Raw genomic sequence first — 26336 nt, 5'->3', positions numbered from 1 at the left:
ATGGAAAAAGTAAGCAGTCCTTTAAAGTGTATACATGTAAACTTTGTTATCTGGAAGGCAAAGTATATTTTGATGTATTTTTGAAAAAACAAATACGATTAACGACATTTTAGTAGACGAAGTGTAATTTTTTTTTTCAAGGCGATGTTGTTCCTGGTGTACGAATTGTAGATTCAAAGACATCATTTTTAAACACGATGTCAGTGATTTAATATATTAACAAACTACCCAGGTCCAACAATTGAATGGTGCAATAAAGTAATTTATATATTAGCAAAAAAACAAAAGCAAAGCTCTGTGTTCTGGCCCAGATGGTTCAATCGGACGCGACCAAACATCGTGTTATCCTCTGCCAATTAAAGATATAACAAGCTTTATTTGGAAGACAGACTAAACGACCACACTTTGATTTTAGTGTTGAATAAAACTTTTTTGAGCCATATAAATTTTGTTTTTCATTTCCAAAGAGAAATGAATAGCAAAGGAAAATAATATCACCACTCCTGTTTCTATTCATACCTCACTGCGGGGTGAATGTAAACACCAAGTTTTCATTTTTTGTGTTATAAAAGCACGAGCTAGGTCCCAAATTTAATTTAAAGTTTAAGGTTAGGCATAAAACAAATAATCTCATATAATTCTGAATTTCATATTTATATTTAAAAGTATCAATTTTTTCATTTGAAGTTGAAAACTGTTTCTATTCACCCGATTTTACGATAGTCAAATGAGATAAGAGGGTCGATGGTAAAATGGCATTCAGCGCAGTGCGGTGTATTAGACAAATTGCATGACCTATTGCTGTGTAAAATGGAAATGCCGTGTGGCTAGGGCCTCCCGTCGGGTAGACCGTTCGCCGGGTGCAGGTCTTTCGATTTGACGCCACTTCGGCGACTTGCGCGTCGATGGGAATGAAATGATGATAAGGACAACACAACACCCAGTCCCTGAGCGGAGAAAATCTCCACCTGCAGTTTCATCTCGTGAGATCGAACCGTGACTGCAAGACGATGGGTGGGACGGTAAAGTCATTTATATAGGATTACAAAACTTCCAGCTTCATTTTGAATAAATAACGGTTCAACTTCGTGAGTGCAGTTGTTTCATTTGAAAGGGTCCTGTAGTCTCATTATCATTTTATTTGCTTTGCAGTGATACAGAACTCTCTGGCATGCGTGAGTGAATGAATGTGGGTGTGTTTCATTTTGCGATATGGTGGTTTAGTCTGCTGCAGAGAATCAGCGGTAGTCGTACAATGGCCAACCTTTGTAGTTTTCAGGTAGGCAAAGAGGTTTGCTCTTCTTGTGTGAAAGGTACCTGAAAGGTACCGGTGTTAGGTTGGTGGCGGAAGCCTCATCTCTGGGTTTTCCTGGCCACGGGGTCGCGTGGGAGACGTTGGAGTGTGTGAGACGGTCAGTTTGCTTCCAGCTCGCCGAGGGTCTGCAGCCGAAGTCTCATAGCGAGAGGGGAGCTGTTAGTTTTTGGCCTCGCGTTTCATCTTACAAAGATTGTTTTAATGGGTCGCAGCAAGGAATGCAGACTTTCAGTTTGATTCCTAATGCAGACTTTGGTCCGTAAGAAGAACTTAGCATAAAGGAATTGCATATGTTGAAGCGATCTCACGCAGGAAGTGCGCCCTCGGTTCAGTGTGAAGGTTTGTGTGCCTGCGACTGCGTGTGTGTATATTCTTTTATTATTTTCCGTACCTTGCTAATTTTTGCCTCTTCGTGAATCTTCTTCGTTTCATTAGTAGGGGTCCGTTGGAAACCATCCACGTGGGTTAATATTAGAGTTTGTTGGTCCCATGCCATTACCCATTGTCTATTCAAATGTATCCTCTGTAAAATATTAATTGTTTGCGGCTGCGTGGTTTAATGTAACTGCAATTTGACCAAGGTACGTAGAAACTGTGTCTCCGTGAACCACGTGGGCACACAAGTCTGTTGTGAATCGTATAGCGTTTCACAAACAATTGTACTTAGTTACCAGTCAAAAGCAGTTACGTAGATGCCTTACATCAATGTTTTAAGGAATAAATAATTTTACCTCCAATCTTATCCAGTGTACCGATGTTACGTCTCCGTTACCTACGCCATTTACCTTGTAGTTTTCCTTGTTAGCCCATCCTCGGCGTTTCCATGCGCACAGGTCCAATAATTAGTGTAACCTTTTTATTTTAAACAAATGCCATAGAATAGATCTTGTTTTCAGGAATGTTGCTGCAAGCTGCTGTTATGCAAAGTGTCCACGCACTCTTTGCTTTATTTTAATTTTTGATTCACGTGAACAATACCGGGATCATATTAATAATTACGTCCCATTCTTTAGGAGTGACTGTTCTTTTACGAGTTTTTCTTATGAATAAATTAAGTAATTTCCCGAATCATCCGAACCTCTTATTTGTCGTGTGGCTGGAGTTGGTGTTGACCCAATCTGTTTCGTTAACTTCAATGTCAGATAGCATTTTCTTATTCAAAGTGCGCTTTACGTACCTCACACATAGCGACTCTTTACACACAATTTACACATTTACGCGATTATTAGAATCTTTTACTCCATACCCTTTTATCAAGTTTTACTCTAACATTATTATTGCTTGTCATATGTTTTATGAGTTAGTTTAACAGAATAAACCGAATTAATTTTAATTCTTGTTACATTTAATAGCTATTGAATACCCAATTCATTATTTTGGAGGATGTTAAGGAACGCACGGAGTCCAAATGTGCTGGCTGCTTCCACATCTACATACATTGCGCAACGACACTGCTTGAACATTTTTACAGCGATTGTGTATCGAATTAACAGATGAATAGTGATTTATACAAACATTATAGTTGAGGGTAACAGCACATATAGCCTCCAAAGTTTAAAAAAGCTTATTATTTATTTCTTACTACGCTATCACATCCTTAAAATTAGCAGACTGCACCCCAGTTAAATTTTTCTTTTTTGTGTGATTGAACAATGGTACGTTTTCGAGTCTCTATCTGAGTCGATGATTCAACGTTTTATCGCAAAAATAGCTTCATTGTACACTCTGGTTTCCTCTCTCAGGTATAGAACGTTAAATAGCAGGGAGAAGAACAGGTTACGTCTTTCTAGCGAAACAGCTGTTTGATATGAAAGAACTCGATTTAGATTGATTTCCAGTCTCCTCCCATTTTATTTCACATGCCTTCTCTTTGCCAATCTAATCGAATCTGTGGTTGAGCAGGGCTGCAGATCATCCAGTATGCTCACCTCAAATTCGGATAATATAGAAATGCGCCTTGGAGATAAACAGTCTTGCTACACTTTGCTAACTGGAAACCCATTCCAAATTGTTTCATCTCTACACAGTGGAGAACTGCATTGTCATATACGAGGTATAAAGCCTCTGACAGGCAACCGGAGAGTGGTAGGCGAGTATATCTAAGAGCCTTAGTTACTTCCGAACTGAAAAGAAAGAACAGCGACACATATCTTCAGACCAGTTTCTCAAGCGACGTCACACAGACTTAGCTGGAGGCCACTTCATTTCCGTGATAGGATATATGATATCACTAGCAGATAAGAAGGAAAAAAGCAAGAAAAGGAAATATCGAAAACACGAAATGCTGAGAAGCTGAATAACGCCGATATTAAACAAATATTTTAGAAAACTTCAAGTATAAAAACTGGAAGGCGCAATTCACTTTGATTAGCCAAGCGGTCTAAGGCGCTGCAGTCGTGGACTGTGCGGCTGGTCCTGGCGGAGGTTCGAGTCCTCCCTAGGGCATGGTTGTGTGTGTTTGTCCTTAGGATAATTTAGGTTAAGTAGTGTGTAAGCTTAGGGACTGATGACCTTAGCAGTTAAGTCCCATAAGATTTCACACACGTCTGAACATCTGCAATTCACTTTACCTATGAGCAACCACTTGGACAAGAATCTGACGATGTTCTGAATACAGTAAGCAAATCAAACTAGTTTTCTTACTTCTGTCACAACTGGTGAACACCTACACAGAAAAAAAAAACATATGAACACGTTTCAAAAGCGAAAGATATATGCAGTTTCAATTTTCATTAAAATTTTTAATTTAAAAATGAGCAAGAAAAGAAAACAATACCACAAAAATCCTATATTTGTATAAGCGTATCAGCACACTAAGAGCGCTTACTGTATTTACTGTTTCTTGAGTGACTGCTTATATGGAAACATTTTCATTTACAAATAAGCCCTTACTGGCAAGTACTTCCTACTGTGCCAACGCTGCGCATAATTATTATAGGCCCATACATTAATGTCAATTGTTATACAAATACGAAACTGATCCTCATGCATTATCACTGTTTTAGAGGACGAAAATCCCCTCTGTAATAATCAACATGGATTCCACTAACAGAGATTTAGCGAAACTCTGCTCTGTTTGTGCATCATATCCAGAGCTCCTTAAACAACGGCGCCTAGGTTGATACCGTGTTTCTCGACTTTCGAAACGCATTCCACACTGTGCCGCATTCTCATTTAATGAACAAAATGCGATCTTATCAAGTCTCGAACGAGATTTGTGACTGGATTCAGGACTTCCTTGCAGACAGAATGTCGTTTTTACCTTAAGTCGACAGATGGAAAGGTAATTTCGTTAGTTCAAAAATGGGTCAAATGGCTCTGAGCACTATGGGACTTAACTTCTGAGGTCATCAGTCCCCTAGACTTAGAACTACTTAAACCCAACTAACCTAAGGACATCACACACATCCATGCCCGAGGCAGGATTCGAACCTGCGACCGTAGCGGTCGCGCGGTTCCAGACTGTAGCGCCTAGAACCGCTCGGCCACCTCAGCCGGCAATTTCGTAAGTACTCCATGGGATGGTTATAGGGGACACAAAAAAAAATATATAAATAAACAGGTGCCAGACTGAGATTAATTCTAAGAATCTTAAGGAAATGTAATTCATCCACGAAAGACGTGGCTCAGAAAACATACGTTCAACTTATTCTTGAATATTGGTCATCAGTTTGAGATCCTCACCAACTTGAACTAAGAGGGTAATATTTAAATATTTAAAAAATGAAATTTTTGGGTTTGAAATGTCCTGTGGGATGTCTAGTGTTCATCCCAAGTTCGCCAGGGACTCTGTTACAGAATTACAATGCGATATGTGAAGCGTGTATCCGAAAACCGTTCACAGCGGGAAAAAGTCGAAATTGTGGCCTGTGTGGCGGATGTAATTTTGTCAACGGCCTACAAGGCATTACGGAAATTATGAACGTTCGCGACCTTCAGGTGGGGCCAGTCTGTTACAACTTCTGCACAAAAGCGGACGACAAGCGTATCGGGCGAGCAGAGCAGCGGATAACACAAGCTGCCAAAGACAGCAAGGCCACCGTGGCCACGAAGAATATGGAGGACGACCTCCTTTTAGATCTGAAAGGATTGCTGTATGATCCAGGGATCGCCGATTAGAGGTATGTTATCGTAACTACGAGGGCGTGCTGAAAAGTAATGTCTCAGAATTTTTTATGTGAAAGCTCTTAAATCTTTTTGAATAAAACACGCTTTACCAACATTCTAAATTTTTATTCTTCGTGTTTACGTATTTTCAGCCCTCTGCCGCCAGAGGTCTCCGAACAGTAGCGTGTAACATGGCGGTGTGTAACGCAGCTATGTCGGTGCGTAGAAACAGCGTGCTGTTATCGAGCTGGCAAGAATTCGTCTACACATAGAGCATCCTCTCCTTTTAGTGTGTCAGTGCCAGATCACACACGAGTGGTGCTTAATTTCCCACAATCCTACCCCTTGTGTTCGCTGTCGCCGATCATCCTCCGTACAGTCCCGACTTGGCCCCAGCCCATTTTCATCTGCTTTCAAAACACCCTCGAGGACTTCACTTTGATACTGACGAAGCGGTGCAAGCAGAGGTGACGGTGTGACTCCGTGAACAGTGACGGTATCAACAAACTGGTCTCCCATCGGGAGAAATGTGTTCTTCGCCAGAGTGACGTATCTACGTAAATAAGTAGATATGAAAAATAAAGCTATAGAATGTTAATAACGTTTGTTTTATTTATAAACCTTTAAAACTTTTCACACAAAAATATTCGGAGGCCTTGCTTTTCAGCATGCTCTCGTACAAATAATGTAACCCAAAATTTTACACACGTTTTTCTCAAAACCGTTGTAAGAGGTATGCGCTGCCTGCAGTAGGCAAGTCCTAGGAGAGTCTCTGACCAGAGAGCAGTATGTTGTTAGTTGTTGCTTGTCGCTAGTGTGTGGTAGTTGGCAGTAGTCTGCGCGTGTCTGCGGTAGTCTGCGCGTGTTTCCGCTTGTCTGCAGTCTGCTCTGATCGGGAATCTGGAGGCTGAGTATTATTGTATAAGGTAAAGAAGCAGCCTTGCGCATATCTAGTAATGTATGTGAACTGTCATCCATTTTTTTTAAAAAAATGCCCTAATAATAATTTTTATAATATAAAGTAATTTTTTTAAAAAAAAGCATTCATTTCAATTTAAAGAATTTATGCAATGCATGATTATTCCTTTCACGAATCACAAATGTATAGGCCAGCATTGCACGGAGCTGTGCCGAAATTTTTTTAGATAAGAGCAGATATATTCGCCGTTTTTATTGAGGTAAGAATTTTTGCTTTTTTTATTCAGAATACAGGGCCGTGACGCAGCGCTGCTGTCGTCCTAAAATTTACCAGGTTACTGAAATTTTTTTAAAATTACTTTATATTATAAAAATTATTATTAGGGCATGTTTTAAAAAAAATGGATGACAGTTCACATGCATTACTAGATATACGCAAGGCTGCTTCTTTACCTTATACAATAATACTCCATCTCCAGAGTCCCGATCAGAGCAGACTGCAGACAAGCGCAGACACTCGCAGACTAGCGCAGACTACTGCCGACTAGCGACAAGCAACAACTAACAACATACTGCTCTCTGGTCAGAGACTCTCCTATGCCTTGCATATTGCAGGCAGCTCGTACCTCTTACACCGTGTATATGGGATTGGCAGGAAACAGCCTGAGAACGGTGCGCAAGATTTTGATCGGAATTTCATGCCGAAATTCTAAGTTAAGTTCTCTATCAGTCTACGTAGCCGTTCTGCGATATCTTCAAACGTCTATTTTTGGTGCACGCTTTTGTCTCGATTTTGTAGGCGAAGGAAATGACATGTGTTTCAACGCCTCACCATTTTATTAGAACAATATGAAAAGTATTGAAAATGACTTCTACAAAATTATTTTCTAATAAGCCCAATAGAAGGACTTCGGAATTGCCGCCGATGACCAGTACTCGTGTTGCAAGGGGTCCTTCCACCTAGTGCAGCGGTTACAGGGGCGCCTGATGTGGACACAAAAATTATTTCTTAAAGAGACAAGTGTAAGGAATAAAACTGTAGCAACAGATTTAGCATTATTTTTTATTTTATTTGAAAACAAAATCACGAAAATTACCTATTTTTCGTGCTTTCAAGGAGGCTACCTTCCCTAACACAAGAGACAGAGAAGATCCGGCGGGATCGATTAGTACGCGCATGAGCGCCACGGAGATGTTCAACAAACCCAGTGCAGACGCTACTGCAGAGGTATTGTGCCTCACGGAGAGGTCTGCTGTTGAAATTCCTAGAGCGTACGTTCCAGGATGAGTCTTGAAATGTATTTCAACCTTTCAAGAATTGACGGCGATGAGAATAATCTCAGAAGTCAGAGGCTATACGGAGGCTGCCGACAGCAGTTTTTTTTTTCCACACACCATTCGCGAGTGGTAGGGCAGTGGTAGGGCCTACAGGAAAGGATGAAGATGATACTAATACCAGAAGTGACCACTGCCACACACAGCAGGGTGGCTTGCGGAGTTTAGATATAAATTTTCCATTCACACAACTCTGAAAGACTTATGAAGCACTGAATACTGTAGAGACTGGAGCATTGTCACTTGGTCTTCACTTTATGTTACAGTAATTGTAACAACCGTCACGTCTGTGGCGACTCAGGCGAAAAGAATGGAACATGGCCTAATACATTTTCACTATCAGACTGCGAGGGAGTCACTCACCTGCCGATCCTCTGTCCCTTGACGCCGTAGGCATCCGTCTTCATCGCCTGCTGCCTGCTGACTATCTAGTCATCGATATAGTTAATAACAGAGGACAGGGCGAAGGTACAGCAAGTTCAGTTTGAATATACGAGGGTTGTACAGATAGTAATGCACCACTTTTTTTTCTCAGCCGAAAACAATGCTACGAATGCGAAGCGCTACGTATGTATTACTTGAAGTCTCCTGAGTGAGCGCGCCAAGTTTCCGTCACTTCTGACGGATGGCGTAGCTGCAGGACAGTTTCAAAATGGCGTCCGTAGGTGATGTACGTTACAGGCGACGTGCCGTCATTGAATTTGTCACTGCAGAGAAGGAAGCTGTGGGGAATATTCACAAATGCTTGTGTAAAGTCTATGGAGCATCTGCTGTCGACAGTAGTACAGCTAGTCTCTGGGCACGGTAAGGTCATCAGAAGGCGGTCCGGTGGAGCTCCACGATTTGCAGCCATCGGGGAGACCATCCACGGCTGTCACACCTAACATGTTGCAGCGAGATGACGATGTAATTCGCAAGGACAGACGCATTTGTGGAAGACATTTTCAGTACGATGAGGAGGTGATTCACACAGTGAAGCACTGGCTCCGCCACCAGGACAAGGCGCGGTACCGACAGGGTATACACGCCATTGCTTCGCACTGCAGGAAGGACATAAAACGAGATGGAGATTACGTGGAAAAATTGGGTGTGTAGATAAAACACAATTCTTTCGTGTGTGTGATTCTCATTATGTTCAATAAAGAATTCTTGAAAAAAAAAGAGTGGTGCATTACTTTTTGGGCAACCCTCATATATTGTAGACTCGAAACAAACGGAAATCGAAATAGCCCTGTCACACAGTCATACTCTAATCAAATGGAACTATATGGTTCGAGAGACCTTTACAAGTCTCAAACAACTATGATGTATACATGCAGTCTGAAGCGGCGAACGTAAATTTGTATAAAGGCTTGGGATCGAACCTTGGTCTCCTGATCACTACACAGATGCGCTTACCGATAATTCACCCTGACGCAGTGGCTTTGCACAGCGGCATGCACTGTCTTAGCATGCCTCCCTCCTCAATCCAAATTCCCATTCATGCCTCAGTCCAACTGGTACTCCCCCAAAATTCGAACAGTATTCCAGAGGCTCTCCACCTGTATTGGAACAGCACCCAGCAACGAATGAAATGGGGGATTCTGACTGAAACCCAGGCATATGTGCTTTGACCCAATACAGTTGCAGAACCTCTGCAATGCTGTTCGAATTTAGGGGGAATACCAAGCGGGCTGAGGTGTGAATGGGAATTTGGAGAGAGAAGGGAGGCATGCTATGGCAGTCCGCGCAGACGTGCAAAGCCACTGTGAATGGATGGCTTAGTGGATAACGCATGTGCCTAATGACCAGGAGACCCGGGTTCAAATCCTGGCATTGGTACAATTGTACTTGTTTACTAGCATTTACTATCAAATGGTTCAAATGGCTCTGAGCACTATGGGACTCAACTGCTGTGGTCATAAGTCCCCTAGAACTTAGAACTACTTAAACCTAACTAACCTAAGGACATCACACACATCCATGCCCGAGGCAGGATTCGAACCTGCGACCGTAGCAGTCGCACGGTTCCGGACTGCGCGCCTAGAACCGCGAGACCACCGCGACCGGCTATTTACTATCAATTTGGCGAACTATCTTCCTGCCGTAGGCCAGATAATATACGTGTCGAACACATTAAAAGTTTAATGAAACAATGAAATCGAAAACTAATAACTATAGAAAGAGCGAGAAATAATGTCAAGAGCTGAACCTCGAAAATGAAAAATTCAAGTAATGGAAATGACAAACATTAGCAGAAAGAGGGGCTGCACGTTAGAGCTTACTACATTACTGGTGACGGACTCACGATGCCGAATGCTAGCGCCACACTCGGTGTGCCTTTACTACGTCAGCTGCGGTAGTTGTGACAAGCTCCCGATCACCGATCACATTACTCGACTGCTGTCTGTTGCTTACATGTTGCTGTTTCTGAGATGGCGGTGTCTTTCGTAACTTTCACGTTGCGTCTATGCGCCTAGAGACACTTCCTATATCTTCAAGCGACTGTATAAAACTGAGAGCAGGAGTACGGCTCTTCACCTTTTGTTACGCCGGGAGCTATTCTACAGGATACTTCCGCGGGAGTCGAAGAGCCACCCGAAGCCATCATATCTTCACGAATAGAAATTGTGCATGTAAGACAAATCGGAAATATATTGTTTCGTTTTCTGGCGATATGTAGATGCGTCTACTCATACGAAACTACCGCATTTAATTTATTTGTAGATTGTCATTCCCTTAATTTCTACTTTAGGTTACAAAATAAGATATGGGAAGACGCTACGGTACGATTCCTGGGTGTACTATCACGCAGAATGTAAGAGTCCTTGGTCGTAGCCTCTACCGTAAATCCATGCGCACCACTTTTTCCTTGAGGCAAACAGTCGTCATCATCCACCTCGCCTCAGCGAAGTACAGATGGCATTCGCACAGAGAACTTTACTTATTTCGGAGCTGCGATAAATGGAAGAAGAGGTAAATGACCTCTGGTCTATATTTCGGAAAGGTGGATTCAAATAATCAAATGGCTCTGAGTACTATGGGACTTAACTTCTGAGGTAATCACTCCCCTAGAACATAGAACTAGTTAAACCTAACTAACCTAAGGACATCACACACATCCATGCCCGAGGCAGGATTCGAACATGCGACCGTAGCGGTCGCGCGGTTACAGACTGCAGCGCCTAGAACCGCTCCGCCACTCCGGCCGGCGAAGGGTGGGTTAACTGGACAACAAATTGTCCCTGAAGTCGATCTCCACGTATGAAGTGGAGAGAATGGAGAGAAAGTATCCAATAGAAAGAGACAGAAACAGCAGACTGTTTGCCCGCCCCTCTCAGAAGCGAATCATTGAAGACTGGTAGGACTCTATAGACAAACGCGATTAATTGTGTTTTTTGCTCTTTGAAGTTTGTATGTATGGTCTTGGGGGCTATTAAACACAGTATGGTTTTTGTACAGGAAGGAATGTATCAGAACAGGAAATTATTGTTAGTGAAATGTGCGTATTATTTACGATAAATGCGACTAACAACCCCGCCATACACGGTTATGGCAATTGGAAAAACCAGCGGTTTCCGGGCAATATTTGATCACAACAGATGGGATAGATTATCAAAATGCACTTCTTCGTGCCTTTCGGAAAGTAATGTCTAAGAAATTATCGAGATACGCCCAAGATATTGTTGTTGTGATCTTCAGTCCACAGACTGGTTTTATGGAGCTCTCCATGCTACTCTATCCTGTACAAGCCTCTTTATCTTAGAGTAACTACTTCAACTTACATTGTAACGGTAACACCGCCCACCTTAAACGGCAATCGATGCTAACGTTATACCTCTGCGAGGAATTTTTAAGAAGTTGTGACCGTGAGATAACCTAATGTAAACAGAACCATCAAATTAGGATTCGTTTCCGAAACACTCTAGCAAAGTACAACTAACAGTAAACAAGTGGGTCAGGAACAGACGTTGTCCCAGCACAAAAACAAGTTGTAACATTAGATATTAAAACCGGTCGCCAGCCTAATTGGGCATTGTTGTGTCAAGCAATATAATAAAGTAGTAGGCAGTGCTAAGGATCGCCTAACCTTCCCTGACTCACACACTAAACTCTTTCCTTGTATCTGTTCATACTACAATACAGTAATCTAACCTTGCAGATAATTGCACTACTAAATAGTAAATTAGATAAACAAAGGGCCAATTAGATAGCAAACAGTAACATATGCCTCTCACCAACACGTACCTTGAATGAACTAGATGCAACAGTTTATAGAACCAGTCACCAACACACAAGACACTAGTAACAATACTAATCAGGGAAGACGATGAAATGATTCTGATTTAAACCAGGGGGTCTGCTAATGATCATACTCTATAACTTCATTGCTTAGTACAGGGTCACTATGCCTGTGCTTTAACAAACTTGCATTAGAATAGCTAACGCAGAGAATATTTCTTCCTTGAACTCGATTTGAAGCAATTAAACATGATACAAATCCAACTACACTAGTTCTGAAGGAGCCTTTGCATTGCTTCGTTAACTAACTAGCCTAGCACGTGAGGGTCCTTAAACTTCCGTGGTTAGAAGAACCATGCTCATCAACAATACTTCACCAGTATGTATCAATAATTATTAATTAAGTAAAGCACAGCAAACTATAACTCTTTAAATAACAAATGTGCATTGATAAGCAGTCTTTTAACCTACTCAAAATAAGAGCTATATATTTGGCTGTGCAGATGCCAACACAACATTAAATTTAAGTTCAAACACTTCCTCATGAAACGAACACTGATAAAACTTTGTTTTTCTGATCAAAGTGCATAAATGCAACAATTAATAAACTTTTTCATTTCAAATTAAATTCACTATTATCGGGCAGCTTTTCAAGTAAGGCAAATTATTTAAGGAAATTGCTGCAGATTGATTTTAAAATGTACTGGAAGTGGAGTGTTTCTCAAACTAAAAAACTGAACATTAAATACTATAACTCCGCACATTAGATGGCAGTCACAACTATTTTTACAGCTGCCGAATAAGTCTTTCCGTAAAAAATCAAGACACTTGGAATTAAATTCACTAGGATAGCATTCCTGTCCAGGTTTGTGGTTTGGGACAATCACGGGTGTAAAATAGAGTTTTTAGCAACACCACGGTTATTATTAAAATCAATCAAATTTCACAAATACCTGGTCCATATACAAAGCGCCAAATATAAACAATTTAGTGGAAGACTGGTGGTACTGGTGGCTTAATTTTCAGTGGTCGTTAGGATGGCGGTGATGGAGTCATGGCAGTACTGTTGGCCTCGACCTATTACTGATCTTCTTGGCGTCGGAATTATATTTTTATAGGGCCAAAAACCACGCCATGATAATATTATTACCAAATACAGCATACGAGGACCATAAATATTGTTCTTAAGCTCTTCTGGCCTCAGAATTCCAAAAATATGAGCCACAATGATCCGCTACTGCTGGCGAGGTGTGAACCTCACAAAGGACGAGCTGCTACTTGCGCGCCATCCAAGCCTTTTCCACTCCGCCAGGCTACTTCCGTAGCTGCGGGCCTTCCTCACATCTTTTACATACAACCTTACGTTCTCTTACTATGGACCAAGTCATTTACAATATATTATATTACAGTCAAAATAGTTATTTAAATTCACAAGCATAATTTACACAATATCGTCCAAAACTTCACATAACTGAAATATATATACACAAAGAAATTCCACGATAGATACAGCACCCTACATTAGCAAACCTGCAACTTAACATAGACATATAGAAATATCGATACAGATTCAAAAATATGTCACAATTTGGTGTTACAACATCCTCCTGAATCTGTTTATTGTATTCATCTCTTGGTCTCCCTCTACGATTTTTACCCTCCACGCTTCCCTCCCGTACTAAATTGGTGATCCCTTGATGCCTCAGAATGTGTCCTACCAACAGATTCCTTCTTCTAGTCAGGTTGTACCACAAATTTAAAGTTCTATTCAGTACCACCTCAATAGTTACGTGATCTACCCATCTAATCTTCAGCATTCTTCTGCTGCACTAAATCTCAAAGTCTTCTATTCTCTTCTTGTCTAAACTGTTTATCCTCCATGCTTCACTTCCATACATAGCTTCACTCCATACAAATACTTTCAGAAAGGGCTTCCTGATACTTACATCTATCGTCCGTGATTAAATTCCATACGTGACTACACTCCACACAAATGCTTTCAAAAATGACTTCCTGACGCTTAAATTTATATTCGACGTTAACAAATTTCTCTTCTTCAGAAACGCTTTTATTGCCATTGCGAGTCTACATTTTATATTCTCCCTACTTCGACCACCATCAGTTATTTTGCTTCCCAAATAGCAAAACTCATTTCCTAATCTAATTCACTGAACGTCACCTGGTTTAATTCAACAACGTTCCATTATCGTAGTTTTGCTTTTGTTGATGTTCATCTTACATTCTCGTTTCAAAACACTTTCCAGTCCTTTCAACTGCTCTTCCAAGTCCTTTGCTGTCTCTGACGGAATTACAATGTCATCGGGAAATCTCAAAGCCTTTATTTCTTCTTCCTAGAATTTTTTTTCTTTTGTTTCGTTTACTGCTTGCTCGAATAACATTGCTTGCTTGAATAACATTGGGGATAGCCTGCAACCCTGCCTCACTCCCTTCTCAACCACTGCTTCCCTTTCGTGCCCCTCAGCTCTTATATGTGCCATCTGATTTCTGTACAAATTGTAAATAGTCTTTCGCTCCTTGTATTTTACCCCCGCCACATTTAGAATTTCAAAGAGAGTATTCAGGTCACACTGTCAAATGCTTCCTCTCTGTCTACAAATGCTATAAACGTAGATTTATCTTTCCTTAACCTATCATCTATGAGAAGTCCTAGGGTCAGTACTGTCTCGAGCGTTTCTACATTTCTCCGGAATCCAAACTTATCTCTACCGAGATTAGTTTCTACCAGTTTTTCCATTCTTATCTTAACGATTCGTGTTAAAATTTTGCAACACTGACTTATTAAACTGATAGTTCGTTAATTTTCACACCTATCGACATCTTCTTTCTTCGGAATTAGAATTACTACATTCTTCCTGAAGACTGCGGGTATTTCACTTGTGACACACGTCAAGCTCACCAAATGGAAGAGTTTTGTCATGGCTGGCTCTCCCAAGGCCATCAGTAGCTCTAACGAATGTTGTCTACTGCCGGGGCATTGTTTCGACTTAAGTATTTCAGTGTTTTGTCAAATTTTTCACGCAGTATCATATCTCCCTTCTCATCTTCATCTACGTCCTCTTCCATTTCCATAATGTGCCCTAAATAACATCTCCCTTGTCTTTCTCCTTTCCCTTCTTTGCTTAGGACTTGTTTTTCCATCTCAGCTCTTGATATTCGTGCAGGTGGTGCTCTTTCCTGCAAAAGTCTCTTCAATTTTTCTGTAGACAGCATCTATTTTTCCATTACATTTGTCCTCTAGTCATTCCTGCTTACCAATTTTGCACTTCCTGCCGATCTCATTTTTCAGAAGTTTGTTTTTCACCTGCCTCATTTTTTGTATTTTTATATTTTCTCCTTTCATCGATTAAATTCAGTATCTCTCGTGTTACCCAAGTATTTCTACTAGCCCTCGTTCTTTTACCTACTTGATCCTCTGCCCCCCCCCCCCCCCCCCCATCCTTCTGAAACTCTCTGCAGCTCTTGTTTCAGTTTATCCAGATCCCATTCCTGAAATTCCCGCAGTTTCTTCAGTTTTAATTTGCAGTTCATAAACAATAAATTTTGATCACAATCCATATCTGCTGCTGGGAATGTCTTACTATTTAATACCTCTCTGTCTTACCATTATATAATCAATCTGAAACGCCCAAGATATGGTTTAATAAACTTAAAAAAACACAGTGGACAATTTCGATCGAGGTAGTTGGGGTACAACTAGTCCAAGCCGGTCTCCATCGCTGACGTAAGTCATGGGAGTGAAGCAGTTGTATGGAATCAGAGCAGTAATATGTGTCGACGTGAAAGTGTGAGAGAATGACAGAAACGCGCTATCGTGTTTGGACCGTGATTGAAATTACCCATTTGTTGGTGTATCATCGCGGACTGTCCAACAGGTGTAGGAGGGACGTTGCATCTCTTGCAGCCACGTAACACAGCGTAAGAACAGTAGTTATGAAAAGATCGAACCAGCAAGGACTGGAGACGAACAGCACGCTTTGTTAATAACAACCGATTTCAAAACAAACAGTAATTGCTGCTGTTAGTAAACTCAAGTCCAACGCAGCCAGTTTAGAAGTGAATGTTGCGAGGGAAACTACATACAATGGACATTTGGAGTCGACTAGATCGCAAAAGGCCATGGTTCACAGCCGTACGTCATCAGTGGACCAAATAAGACAGAGACTGCACTGTAGCTGACTGGATGCATGTAATGTGTACCGACAAGTAGCGATTTTGCTTCTTTTCAAGTAACACAAGGCGAGGAGTGCGCCAGTGGCACAATGAACTGTCAAACATACAGTTTGTGGAGGGTGTACTTCAAGGGCAAGGAGGTTCTGTGATGTTTCAGGAGTGTTTACCCAATCATGACTTGAGCCTTCTTATTCTCGATGACGAGGTGTTGTTCTTTCTTCTAGCTCTTCATGATGGGTATTCTGTGGACAGTGGCTTTAGTGTTATGAAGGGGCGATACACTGTACTAACAAATGGAAGTGTCCTGGTAGCCAAAGAATACTAGAACTTTATTAAACTTCTAAACAAATATAATAACAGTTTCTTAGACGGTATATGTTGCATTCGTTAATGTTAACATAATCACTGTTGTTGCCCGGTCTGTTCCAACAGGGTATCACTGGCTATTGCTCTGGTTTTTCGTAATAGAGTATCACTGATGTAGCTGGGAATATTTGTACTTTGATTTAGTATGTTTTCGGTGCTCTCTCTAGGCGGTCTGGAAATGGTTGCGAGGCAGCAGGCTCTGACTGCCTGACCACTGGCATGGCCAATGTAAATCCTGGATTGTGCTGAGTCTTCTGAGAATGGAATTGTGATTGATGAACCGTGTAACATTCATCCTTAAGCTCAGAGAACCATAAACTGTGAACTCCAGATGGTGACTGACTGGAGAGTGGCTGGCAGTGTCCTACATAGCGATCCGACAGAAGAACACCGGGAATGTGTGGTGGTGGAATATGACTCACGAAGGTGCTGATAGTAGCGCTGCATACGGCGAGTGTAGCGCCACATTATACCTTGGCGACTCGTGGGGCGTGATCTCCGTGGCTGTGTAGCTGGCATATTGGAAGGGCAGAAGCCCATGGTACACTGGTGTCTGGGTGGTAGTTCTGCAGTAGGTGACACCCAAGAGTGTAGCATCGCTTGTTCTGTAAGGAAGAGATGGTGAAGTTGTTATGAAGATGAAGTGCTTCCCAACTGGAGGATGTGTCCTGGAATGGAACGGCGGATCCAAGAATGGATGCTTATGGCGGCAGAGACCTGGACCTGGAAGTGGAGGCCAAAAGGTGGCATTGCTGAGATATCTCTAAAGAACGAGAGGCACACTTGGTTGCGAACCTGGAGATAAAAGGCATGCATAGTCATCTTTAAGGAAAGGTAACCAGGTTGCTTAAAGTCACGTGACATGGGATTGGCAGGCCTTGCATCGAAACTTTAAAGATCAGAAAACAATATTTTAGGGGAAGCGCAGCAGATGCCTCATGGAGGGTTTCCAGCCAAGAAGAGGCACACACACTGCATGGACCAGACTGCCCTTGAGGCTGCAGGAGACACCACGGCCGGAAATAACTAGCGATGGTGACCAGGCCGGGGTGGCACAGGGTGAAATCCTGCAGAAGGCACTATGTGCACTATGAAGCCACTTGTCGGAGAAGACAGCAAAAGCATGAGGTGTATGTGACCCCACTCTGGAAGGAAAAGGCCTAGGAGAGGAAGGAGGGCACCGAGTGTGGGCTCATGCCCACTCGTCTCTTACAGGCTGCCTAAAAGGATGCTGCTTTCTCAGATAGCAATGCAACAATTCAAGCAAATCACATTAATGGTTTACTATTACAATAAAGTAGGGTGACAATATTTAACTTTGATTACAACAAGTTGCCGCCAGCGAGGGGCGACATGCAAATAATCAATGTTCTTCGCTATATACAACGTCCATACAAGTTGAAACGTCCCCTTAGAAAAATTATACAAGACTGACACACAATATTTTTGGCGCAACGCAATCTGACTTTCAAAAATCCCTACAAAAGAATGGCCCTGACTAACATTAACCTATACGTTTCACAAATCACTTACCTCACAAAAAATCTTCGTCACTCGAACTACTGCAATACAGCGAGCGCCACTACTGCCAGCTAAATAAAAGATTCAAACTACTGAAGGCACTAATTACTGATAGGCATAGTTAGCAAATGAAAGATTTTGATAGAGAACAAACAATGTATTTACCTTAATAGTGTTCAAAAGTCATAATATATATAGCAGTTCATGACATCCATTCTTACGAATGTACTGTTTCTGATGGACACAAGTCCACATCATCCGCTCTCAAAAAATCCGCCATCTCACTTCCCCACATCCACCACTGCTGGCGGCTCACCTCCAACTGCGCAACGCTACGCGCTGTTAACAGCCAACTGCCCAACGCATAATAATATTTCAAATTAACTGGTTGTCCAAATTGATGTGCAGGCACTTTAGTAAGAAAGTCTGCTTCATCATTTCTGTAACCATACCATGACTTCCAAATGGAATCAAACTGTCGTTTATGATCTATGGTAGTTGTTTCCATAGGTGCATTTGTAGTAAATGCTGTAGGCTTTACATTAATACCAGGTATTTTCAAATTAATACCAACACTTGTAATCATATTCTTATTTTGATTTAATGTTGCAAGTTCTGTATCACTTGAATTAGTCGGAAAAGCAATTCTAGGATTACGTGCAATTACTTTTACAGAACAATGAACAATTCTACTACCATCAGGTAATAAATCGAATTCAGACGGCGTCATATACAAAAATGGCCGATCAACGGGAATTTCTGCTAAAGGAGTAATCATACATACTGCTTTTTCATGTTCAATCACTTTGTATGCTAAACCGTATGTGAAAAATCTATGAACTTTGCGATATCTTGTAATATTACCAGTATCTAATATAGAAGGAGCAGGTAATGGATCAACACGAGTATTAGGTGAATCACCCAGTACATTAGCAGATGGTGCTGCAGTGCCTGGTAACGTTTTTTTTTTTCTTAGATCCACCAGATTGACCTGCTGTAGCCTGTCGTTTACCTGAATCTACCTGCATTGGCGAACTCATACCTTCGTCACTGTCAGAATATGGCACTAAACGCTGTGGTTCAGAATGTTGTTGTGGTTCTTCTGGTCCTTCTTCGTCTTCGTCTTCGTCTTCTTCGCTATCTGATACTTCGTCGTCGACGTGATATTCGTCTATAGAACTTGTTCCAGTGGCTGAACCAGATGTTGATGGGCGATCGTGATCTATAGGCAAACCACGGCGAACACGAGACATTAGCCATTGTTCATAGGCATACCGTTTCTGGCCTTCATGCATAAACTCCCAATTAGACCGTTCCCACGGTGGAATTTCATAATTCTGAAGGCAAGAAACGTTACAATTAAAAAATGTAACCAAAAAATTATCAGAAACAACAAAAATTATATTTATATACCTGTTTTTTCGGCATTCGGTTGTTTCGGGTACAAAGTTTTTCCAATACGTTGTTCAACAGCTGTCTTCAATTTCAGGCCGTACTTTCCTACAAATGAATGCCAATTTCGTGTATGACTCCAGTCAATTGCAAAATCAATTATAGCTTTTGCATCCAACTGTTCAACTCGTTTTCTAAACTCTTCTTCTGTAAATGGTCGTTCTCTTGCTTCCTTTAACAGATTATCGTATCCTACGTCGTGCTCTTTAGCAATGGCATCTGCTCCACTGCGAGGTGCGTCTATATTTATAGGATTTCCCGGTCCTACGTAATCACTACCAGGTAAAGTATATCATTGCAAAGCAGCCACAGACTGCACACAGCACAGCCAGTGATTTTCATACAGAGCGCTACGTGGCGTTACCAATAAGAAAACATAAACAGCCTACTTACAAAGTTATCACACAAGTGCCTACGGATAATTAATAGGAGCTGTTCTAGTGCCTCTCTTCTACTGCGTAGTTTCTAGTCCAGGTCTGCTAATGCCGGCCTACTATTGTCCGGCCTTGGCTGGCAGGAGCGGCGCTTATATTCGCTTCGGGTAGAGGTCGCTCCTGTCATGGTGACGCCTTAGTCAGCGTGCTATTGGATGACCTCGTCTCACAGCCCTCTCTGCTCTTGCGTTTCTCATCTTGTCGATACCACGGAAGACTGAGGATGAGGGCTGAGCGTTGGTGGCAGGTGGAACGGGGGTGACCTGTCAGCAGGGAAAAACCGTTGTCAGTGGAGTCGGAAGAGAATGGAGTGATTCTCCTAAAAGACAGAGAGGGAGAGGCCACGGAGTAGATATGCTGGCCGCAGTGGCCGAGCGGTTCTAGGCGCTTCAGTCTGGAACCACGCGACCGCTACGGTTGCAGGTTCGAATCCTGCCTCTGGCATGGATGTGTGTGATGTCCTTAGGTTAGTTAGGTTTAAGTAGGTGTAAGTTCTAGGGGACTGATGACCTCAGATGTTAAGTCCCATAGTGCTCAGAGCCATTTGAAGGAGTAGATAAGGCTGAAGGAACATGTGAAGGTTTGATGGAGAGGGCCATTGGGACAGAGGTGAGAGAAGCTGCTGGCGCTAGAACCGCTGGCACTGGAGCTGGTGGCATTGGTGTCAGGGGCAGTGGGATGAGTGACACAGGGTGCTGGCACAGACGCTGGTGGTGCAAGAGCCTGTGGTGCAGGGACCAGAGGAGCCCATGGTGTGGGTGCTGTCAGATGGGACATTAGGGGTGGAGCAAGAATCGGGGAATGAGGAGGCACTGGAGCCAGGTGAGACATTGGAGGTGCTGAGGCATCAAAGCCTGAAGAGGTGTCACAGTCTGACGCGTCGAAGCCTGAGGAGGCTCCTCATCACAGACTATTCTGTTCTGAATGGGTAGTGCAAGCCACTAATGAATGGATGTACCCTGGTAGCCAAAGACTAATCGAACTTTATTAATCTTCTGAACAAATAGAGCAACAGATTCTTAAAAGGTATGAGCCATTTCTACTTATGCTATCATAGTTACTGATATTACCAAGTTCGTCTGAACAGGGTGTCACTGACGACTGCGCTGATCTATCTAATAGGGTATCACTGACATAACAGTGCATGCACATAGTCCATGGTTAGTGCACTCACGATGACTTGGCGGTCTGAATGCAGTCACGAGACAGCAGGCGCCGACTGGTGGGACATGAGTGTGGCGAGTGTAAAGCCTGGAGTGTACTGCACGCTTAGAAAATGGCTTTTTGATTCACGAACTACTTAATGGTTACCGTTCATACCAGAGAATCGTGAACTGTGGGCTCTTGATACCGACTGACTGGGGGGGGTGGCTGGGTTATAAAGCCATCTGGCAGAACGGCATCATGATATCTGCGTGTTGTAGTATGACCAGGTTTTGTCAAATGTGCTCGTATGTGTATTTAGATCAAGATTTGAGTAATCCCAGGAGGCGACAGCCATGTGTAGGATAGTGGAAGACGTTAAATTCTCTTGTGTTTGAAGTTAATTAGAGTTAGCCTTTTTGGTGATAATGGAAACAAAATACATCAGTTTAATTTGGAAGGAAATAATTGCCAAACCCTAATCAACAACATACTATAGACCAAACTGCCTTTGTCAGCAATCCTATCAGGGATGTGTGACAGTGGCAATGCACAGACATATGGATTGGTACTCTAACTTTGAAGTCCGTCTGCAAATACTCAACCTGTTAACCTAACCTGCCCTGAACTGTAGTGCAGTTGCTCATAGGCTGTGCTGCTACATATGATGATGATGATGATGATGATGTTTGGTTTGTGGGGCGCTCAACTGCGCGGTTAACAGCGCCCGTACAAATTCCCAACCTTTGCTCAGCCCGATCTCGCCACGTTCATGAATGATGATGAAATGATGAGGACAACACAAACACCCAGTCATCTCGAGGCAGGTGAAAATTCCTGACCCCGCCGGGAATCGGACCTGGGACCCAGTGCTCGGGAAGCGAGAACGCGACCGCGAGACCACGAGCTGCGGACTCTTACATATGAGTGCCCGTAAACATAGGCCTCATCATCCTGCTTACCGACTTGTGTTAAGGTAGTGGAATATCACATTGTTAACGTGATGTATTGAAAAACAAAGCTTGTTATATCATAGAGGTAGAGTTGACATTTCACTCGTTTCCATCTTCATCCAACATTCGGTGCACTCTGCCTCATCAATGGCCCATCACTCCCACTTTTAAACAGAAAATCTGGCTTTGGAATATTATTCCTTGTCCTAATATAATGGCCCGACTCGATTTCTCAGAATAATATTTAAAATTATTTCACCTATCTCCTAACTATGACAATATCTGATTTTATGACAGCTTATTTGTCCTTTCTGTGCCATACTGCCTTGGGCTGTTCCCCCAGGTAATAGCTCAGGGGATGCCTGCCCCTGCAAATTATGTCATATTTTTTATGTTTGTCCTGCTGGTATTCTTATGCCATGCATCCTAGCTTCTCATCGTCGCACTCGGAACCCACGCCATGATGACTTGCGCATTTTGTGCACCTTCTCCATACTATGCGGCAATGGCTTCCCATGGTCAATGCCAGATACTGCCAGTTCGTTTATTATGCTCAACTAAAATTCAAATATCTCATGATCCCAGACTCAGATCATTATGCAGTTTTCTCCAATCTCACGTTAATAAAAATTTATTACCATCTACGTCCATCTGCTGTCCCATCTTAGTCATTATTTTCCTCTGTGAACGTAGTAAAACTGGAATTAATGTGCACAGTAAGATGACACCCATTGCCATGCATCAATATGAGTAACAATATGTTGTGCTCTTCCACACTAATTTTGTCTTGCCTTCTGCTGACAATAAACAGTAATTCTGTGAGATGGATTTGGTTTAAAATCACTACTGCATTACTTGTACATCTACAATGATGAGACAAAATACCTGCTTAATGGCCTGTTGGTCCACTTGTCACGAAATACAGCAGAGCATCTGTGTGGTATGGATTCGTCAAGTCCTTGGAATGTTTCCTGAGGTGTATGGCACCAGATTTCTATGTACAGATCAAGCAGTTCCTATAATTTTCTGGCTGCTGGCTTGTGGTCACAGTGTTGGCCCTCGGATAGCTTCCCAGATCTACATCTACATGTCTACTCTGCAATTCACATTTAAGTGCTTGGCAGAGGGTTCATCGAACCACAATCATATTATCTCTCTACCATTCCACTCCCGAACAGCACGCGGGAAAAACGAACATCTAAACCTTTCTGTTCGAGCTCTGATTTCTCTTATTTTATTTTGATGATCATTCCTACCTATGTAGGATGGGCTCAACAAAATATTTCCGCATTCGGAAGGGAAAGTTGGTAACTGAAACTTCGTAAATAGATCTCGCCGCGACGAAAAACGTCTTTGCTTTAATGACTTCCATCCCAGCTCGCGTATCAAATCTGCCACACTCTCTCCGCTATTACGTCATAATACAAAACGAGCTGCCCTTTTTTACACCCTTTCGATGTCCTCCGTCAATCCCACCTGGTAAGGATCCCACACCGCGCAGCAATATTCTAACAGACGACGAACGAGTGTAGTGTAAGCTGTCTCTTTAGTAGACTTGTTGCATCTTCTAAGTGTCCTGCCAATGAAACGCAACCTTTGGCTCGCCTTCCCCACAATATTATCTATGTGGTCTTTCCAACTGAAGTTGTTCGTAATTTTAACACCCAGGTACTTGGTTGAATTGACAGCCTCGAAATTGTACTATTTATCGAGTAATCGAATTCCAACGGATTTCTTTTGGAACTCATGTGGATCACCTCACACTTTTCGTTATTTAGCGTCAACTGCCACCTGCCACACCATACAGCAATCTTTTCTAAATCGCTTTGCAACTGATACTGGTCTTCGGATGACCTTACTAGACGGTAAATTACAGCATCATCTGCGAACAACCTAAGAGAACTGCTCAGATTGTCACCCAGGTCATTTATATAGATCAGGAACAGCAGAGGTCCCAGGACGCTTCCCTGGGGAACACCTGGTATCACTTCAGTTTTACTCGATGATTTGCCGTCTATTACTACGAACTGCGACCTTCCTGACAGGAAATCAGGAATCCAGTTGCACAACTGAGACGACACCCCATAGGCCCGCAGCTTGATTAGAAGTCACTCGTGAGGAACAGTGTCAAAAGCCTTCCGGAAATCCAGAAATACGGAATCAACCTGAGATGCCCTGTCGATAGCAGCCATTACTTCGTGCGTTGCACAAGAACGATGTTTTCTGAAACTATGCTGATTACGTAGCAATAGATCGTTCCCTTCGAGGTGATTCATAATGTTTGAATACAATATATGCTCCAAAACCCTACTGCAAACAGATGTCAATGATATAGGTCTGTAGTTCGATGGATTATTCCTACTACCCTTCTTAAACACTGGTGCGACCTGCGCAATTTTCCAATCTGTAGGTACAGATCTATCAGTGAGCGAGCGGTTGTATATGATTGCTAAGTAGGGAGCTATTGTATCAGCGTAATCTGAAAGGAACCTAATCGGTATACAATCTGGACCTGAAGACTTGCCCGTATCAAGCGATTTGAGTTGCTTCGCAACCCCTAAGGTATCTACTTCTAAGAAACTCATGCTAGCAGCTGTTCGTGTTTCAAATTCTGGAATATTCCATTCGTCTTCCCTGGTGAAGGAATTTCGGAAAACTGCGTTCAATATCTCCGCTTTAGCGGCACAGTCGTCGGTAACAGTACCATCGGCACTGCGCAGCGAAGGTATGGACTGCGTCTTACCGCTTGTATACTTTACATACGACCAGAATTTCTTCGGATTTTCTACCAAATTTCGAGACAGTGTTTCGTTGTGGAACCTATTAAAGGCATTTCGCATTGAAGTCCGTGCCAAATTTCGCGCGTCTGTAAATTTTAACCAATCTTCGGAATTTCGCGTTCTTCTGGACGTCGCATGCTTTTTCCGTTGCCTCTGCAACAGCGTTCGGACCTGTTTTGTGTACCATGGGGGATCAGTTCCATCTCTTACCAATTTATGAGGTATGAATCTCTGCTCGGGTGATGAGGTACATGTTTCAAGTAACCTATCGCCTGGATGATGGCACACTCGGACACTGTCATCAACCTGGTGTAACATGAAACTTGATTCAGCCGACGTGTAGATTCTTTTCTATTATTTCACGGTCCAGTATTTGTGATCCTGGACCCACAGCAATCGTAATTGATCAGTCACTGGGTCAACATGGGAGCAGGTAGTGGTCGTCTGCTACACAGTCCCATGTTCGACAACATGTTCTGAACATTGTGCTCTGGAACACTTGTGCCCTCTGCTACAGATCGCTGTCTGTCCTGCTTTACAGAGCCGGCTAACCTCCCACTACGATGTGCATTATCGTAATGTTCCAACCATCACCGCTTCCGTATTGTTCCTCTGCTGTATGCAGTACTCAGTGGTCTCAAATGTATTCATATCCCTCTCGATTCAGCGTTCTCTTAAGTGAAACATTGGACATACACCCTAAGATGAGAAACAGCCCCCATACTGTAACGTCACCCCCTCCGTACTTCACTGTTGACACTACACGTAATGGCACTTGCTGAACCCACTCTCTTCCAGCGATTGGCATATGGTGCAGTGCAGTATGGAGGCGGGCTGCATCCAAGTGCAGTCTGCACTGTTGCCAGATCTCCTTGTGTAAACAAATACTGCTCTCCCTTCCCCCTCCTCTTTCCCTCTCCCATTTCTTTAGGCTAGAAGTGTCCGTGCACTGTTATGCATCTCGTCAAGCTGTATACACAAACAAGGACTCGTGTGAAAAGACGATGCAGGGCCAGTCCTGTGCACAGAGTTGACGCTGGGTGCATCACTCTTCGGCTGACTGTCTGCTACCCTGTTAAGGCGACCACACCCTGCCTATCTAACCCATTTGATCCATTTCTGAAAAATCTATTTGATGTAGGGCCTTAATATTTTTACTGTATGTTACATGATGCTAATAGAGCCGACTGTACTAAAATCTACTTTATCCATTTAATAGTTTTTAAGAAATACTTTTTTAAATTTATTAACAAAAACTATTAAGTTTTTTCTGCAGAAAATATTTTTTGTGAACTTCTTAATGAGGTAACATTAGTGAATGTAGTACCACAGGTGGCTTTTTATGTTATGCAGAGTCTCTGAAAATTTCATTCATTTATCTGTGATAGTTTCTGATATAATGGGGAATATGTACTGAAAATTTTAGTTTGCAGGAAATTGACTTTAAAGAAAGAACATTTGAAATTTGGTACTTACAGTTAATTAAAACTGTCCTGCTTCATCTTATGGCCAATCTTTGGCCTCTAGCAGGTCTTCCAGCATCTTTTTCACATTCCTGGATGTTTGTCTTACTTTCTTGGCCATATGAGATGCAGACTTG

Source organism: Schistocerca nitens, chromosome 6 (genome assembly GCF_023898315.1).
Source record: "Schistocerca nitens isolate TAMUIC-IGC-003100 chromosome 6, iqSchNite1.1, whole genome shotgun sequence".
In the NCBI taxonomy this organism is placed as follows: Eukaryota; Metazoa; Arthropoda; class Insecta; order Orthoptera; family Acrididae; genus Schistocerca; species Schistocerca nitens.
This window is presented reverse-complemented; position numbering follows the sequence as displayed.